At 44.0% G+C, this 5,058-nt stretch overlaps 1 long non-coding RNA gene across 1 annotated transcript; it reads right to left on the reverse strand.

Annotated features, from left to right (window-relative positions):
* Positions 1-729: 729 nt before the first annotated feature.
* On the reverse strand, positions 730-1,616 carry LOC127329764 (uncharacterized). The gene is made up of 2 exons (XR_007869004.1): positions 1,369-1,616; positions 730-1,287 (listed from the first exon to the last, which is right to left on the reverse strand). It is a non-coding gene; the product is annotated as an uncharacterized lncRNA (long non-coding RNA).
* Between the last annotated feature and the right edge of the window lie 3,442 nt (positions 1,617-5,058).

The raw sequence follows: 5,058 nt of genomic DNA on the forward strand, positions 1-5,058 counted from the left end.
CACTCACACATGCTTTAAGAGCCCAGTATCATAACAAGTTCGGACTCCATATTCGATAACAATCACACAAGAACAAGGATAACACTCACACATGCTTTGATATTTTGGATGGAAAACGGAATGTTCGGATCAAAACCATTGGACAATCCTAAGTAATTGTCGGAGACAGATATCCAGGTGTTATTTGGCATGCCATATCCTACACCGTATCCGGTGTAAAGTTCGGAATCGGATATCTTTATCCGTCGGATTCTTTCAAACTGGATATGGATTCTTTAATATGGATTTGGAAACGAATACGGTGCGAAAATTATTCTATCCGTTTACACCCTATTATTAGCCCATTTTACAAGTTAGGTATTTTCTAATTTTCATATTGCAAGTTAGGGTTTTTTTTTTGACGAATACGACACATAAAAGGACTCAATGTTGAAGAATTGAAAATTTTAAGTGTTCTTCATTTTCTTTCATCTTTCTACAAAAATGTTCAAAATGAACGTCATGAATATTTGTAGCAAGAGTTGAAGCTTTCAAAACTATTTGCTGTTTATCTATATAATGGTTACTACTTTACCTTAAAATGAATTTTGTGGTTTTGTTAGAAGAAAACTATAGCACACTTGTAGTTAGATTTGAATTACTTTTGGGAAATCGCTATAAAATCATTTAAATGGGCAGAAGTACGTAAAAAGATTGAAGATTCATAACAGTTGGGAACTGTTCATGAAATAGGGAAAACTCTTAGTTGAACCGCCGGGCATTTGAGCCGGCCGCATCCAAGGCTGTAATTAACTCAGGATTCGTGCAACAACATGGACCACTAAGCCATTTATTCACATAAGTCAGGTATAATCCTAGTATACGCGCCGATGTACAGCACACCTAGCTGGTCCATGGCCGACACCACCTGCAGCCAAACTGTTCGTACAGCAGGACGAACCCGACCGTTCGACCATGGAGAAGCGAATCCGCACTGTATAACGGGCGGCAACGTTCATTTTTACCGGCGATCACTATTTAAGGAGAGGTGGAGTAGGAAGAAGACCACCCGCAGCTGCCCATTGCTTTAGAGATTCAAAATCATCGTAGGCCGGCTTCAAATCCAGATAGTTTAGCTAGTTAGCCGTCCACTGATGTACACGCCGACGCCCCGCTGGATGAATCCCTTGGACTTGGAGGCCCATCCACCGTCACCGGGGATCGAGGTACACAAGATTGGGCATCTGGTTCGTCCTCCCCTGGCACTGAATTGAACATGAGCATGGCTTCCCCCTCCTTCAAGCAGTTCTGCTCCACAGTCCAGTCGTGTGAGTATATAGGAGATACCAGAACAAACAATAACGGCGGTGGCTTAGCATCGGTTGTTACCTGGTCGGATCTGCACTCCGCCGCCGACGTTGGTGCCGCGTCAACAACTAGATCGTCGCCGGGGTCCTTGGTGGACATTTTGCCTTCAGACGAGAGGGTCTTTCTCCCCAGTTAGCCCTCTACAGCTCCGGCGGATCAGGGGGGTTTACTTGCGGCTGCTACAGGATTTATCAGGCACTGGAATTCCTGGTCCGGTGTGTGGTTGGGGAAGAAGAAGTACTTGCTTGTGGACACGGGAACGGCGCAGGCCGGATTTAATAGTTAGCGGGCCAGGCCAAAATGTGAAACACCAAATTATTACCAGCCGACAGGTGCAGGTGGTACGGTCCGATCCAGTACCAGCAACCAGACATTTCGTCATCAATCCTCGTACAGGCCCACATGCACTAGGCGTAGACAGTGTGTATTCACTGAAGATTTAAGGCAGAAAAGCGCTATCAGCTACATTCCGTCTCCAAGTCACGATGCCGCATGTGTGGTGAGATATCCAAGCTCAAATGCCCGGCGGTTCATTCTATTCGCTCTCCATGAAATATGCTCTACTTTGCAAATTTGTGTGGTGACATTTTTTAACCATTTTGTGTACCTGCTTCACAAAAGACCCCAATTCGGCACTTAGAAAATAAAAACCAACTTCTTGGAAAAAATAGAAACTATATTTGGTAAAATTGTTTTTCATGGCAAGACCCACCACTGCAAAATCTGGATATATTCTCATGAACTATGTCAGATGTCAGATGTGCAATCTTTTACTTAGAAAAGAGAAGCCGGAAACCTGATGTGAAAAGAAAAAAAATCATGTCAGAATTTATGATATACTAGTAGCAAACACTTTAATATACGTACTCCCTCTGATTTATATTAATTAACTCAACTTTATCTAAATATAAATGTATATGGTCAACAAATATGTCAGTTAGATTCGTATCTGAACAAAGTTAAGTCATTAATTTAGATCGGGGATTACAAAGGAAACTGGAAGAAAGGCTACTGTATTCATATGGCTAGAACATGGCACGATGGTAGGGATCAATCAATCAACCCTCCCACGGTCGTTGTATGGTCCACCATCCATGACACTTTTATGCTCCTAGGAAGTACAGTACAAAAAGTTCATGTTGCTGCGGAGGCTGTCTTATGCTGCTGGGCATTTTGAAAACTCCCAAAGGGACACTCCAGTCTCCAGCCATGGGCGGTGCCGACAAACAAAACTGCTGTCGATTGGGCAGTGCGTGGGCGGACATAGATCGGGTGCCTTGACGTTCACAAGGCACAACTGCCTTGTGGCCTCTCATCCACCATCCATGCAGATACAACGGGCAGCAAATAGATCAAAACTAAGAGCATCTCCAGCAGCGTCCCCCGAACCGCGCCGGATTGAGCGTTTGGGGGACGTGTTTTGTTCGTGCCGCCTTTGAGGGACGTCGTTCCCCAGTCGCGTCCCCCAAACGCCGCCCCCAATCAAGAATTCAAATTTTGCATTCAAAAGAGATCGTTCCCGCCGAATCGTCGCGATCAGAGCAGCGGCGATCAAAGTACTAGGCGCGCGATCATATTACAGACCATATAGTGCATGCTAAATTACAAGAAGGGGTTGGTCGACGGCGACGTATCCTGAGTCGACGCAGGCCCATCGATCACGATGACATCGTCGCGATCTGCCTGGTGCTGTGCATGCTCCGTCTCCTTCGCCGCCGTCGCGTAGGCCGACGATGGTGTAGCAGTCGAAGACGCGGCAGCCGGCTCTTGCGCCGCAGTTGCTGCCGCTGCCGCTTCCTGGGCCGCCACGTCGGCCGCCGCCATTTTGGCTTCGATGTCGTCGAGGATCTGGCCTTTGAAGAAGTTATGCGCCGCCCGCGTCCGGGGAGACATTCCCTCTGTCGACGCTCTCAGGAGGGACATGTCGTCCCTGCGTTTCTTGAGCTCCAACTTCTCCTCTTGCCTCTTGAGCAGCTCCGCCCACCTTTCGTCGTTCTTTTTGGCGCGGGAGAGAAAGGTCGAGGAGACGTCCGCGAGGCATTTCGTGATCGACGCCCGCGTCTTCTGACACGACGCGGCGTCGGCCAAGGCGGCCTTGGCAGCCTTGTTGCCAGTAGGACGCCCTGCCGACGCTGCCGACGCCGCGTCCAGATCAATGGTGTCCTTCCCCTTGGACAACGACAGGCGCGTCAACCGCCATTTCCTCGACACCCCCGCCCTCTTCCTCAGCACCCTCAGCACCGGCGCCGTCGAATTTTTTCTGCTTTCTGTTTTATGTTTTATGTTTCTTTTTCTTTTTCTGTTTTTTTTTTCTATTTCTGTTTCTTTTTTGTTTCTTTTTCTTTTTTGTTTTGTTTCTTTTCTGTTTATTTTTGTTCAAAATTAAAAAATGTTCAAATATTAAAAACGTTTAAATTTGAAAACTGTTCAAATACAAAAATATTCAAATTATTAAAGCGTTCAAATTTGAAATCCGTTCAAATTTAAAAAAAAATCATATACAAAAATTATTCAAATTATAAAAGCGTTCAAATTTGAAATTCGTTCAAATATATAAAGCGTTCAAATTTGGAAAAGTGTTTAAATTCGAATAATGTTCATAACTAAAAATGATAATTTTTGGAAAAAAAATTACAAATTTTAAAGATGTTCAAATTTAAATTATGTCCATATCCGAAAATGTTCTAATGTCGAAAAAAATTAAATCAAAATCTGAACATTTTTTAAATTTCTAAAATTTCAAATCTGAACAGATTTTGAAATTTCGTTCTCCGAATTTATTTTTTTAAAGTTAGATATTGAAAAAAATTAACAGAAAAGAAACAACAAAAAAAAGAAAAAACGTACCTACTCTTAATGGGCCGCGGCCCAACCCACCGACCTGGTGGCTGGGGTGTGCGGTGCCCCGTAAATGCCGACCACGTCGGTGTACAACAGCCCCTAACTGAAGCCCCAATATCCCAAAAGTTTCTTAGACAGGCTGCAGAAGGTTAGAAGTATGGGCCCAATTAAACAATTTGGTTCAGTTAGAAGTGTATGATCGCCCATCCTAAATAGCTGAATTAATTTTCTATAAACTGATAGTCGTGACGTTTTTCTCCCTGGATGGAAAGTGACACCCGATCGACCCGAGTTTGTAGTCAAAGCCGGCTAAATTAGTTGTCAATTTTTCTAACAAATTTATATAGTTTAAACTAGATAATGATTTCGCGAGCTTATGTTGCTTACTCTTCCTGTAGAAAACAACTATGATTATTCTGTTTTCAGGAGGCGTATGACACGGCGGTAATAGTATGCTTACTCGTCAAATGCGTAGAACTTTTCTTCCTCGAGCTTGCATTATTGTTTTATATAAAATTGCAACTTTTTAAAGTAAGCAAGTAAGTGTGAGAATACACATCGATTTTACACGTATGTATTCCATTTCGCTTTGGAATTAGCACTGGGTTCCTCCTTTACAAGCAAAGATCACACCAGCCCTAAAATATTCCTGACCACCTCTACGCCAGAAATGGGCATCTCTGACGACCAAAAAGAGCCCCTGGGTGCAGGCAGCCCATACCAAAGATAGTGGGTACAGAGAACTACAAATCCGTGGTCGCCTTTTCCGCCGTTCTCGCACTAGACACGTTAACAAAACCCCTCACTGAAAAAGGGGATGGGATTGGGATCACGTAACGTATCCTTTACCTAGCCACCTAGCTAGATTAC

Source organism: Lolium perenne, chromosome 2 (assembly GCF_019359855.2).
Source record: "Lolium perenne isolate Kyuss_39 chromosome 2, Kyuss_2.0, whole genome shotgun sequence".
In the NCBI taxonomy this organism is placed as follows: Eukaryota; Viridiplantae; Streptophyta; class Magnoliopsida; order Poales; family Poaceae; genus Lolium; species Lolium perenne.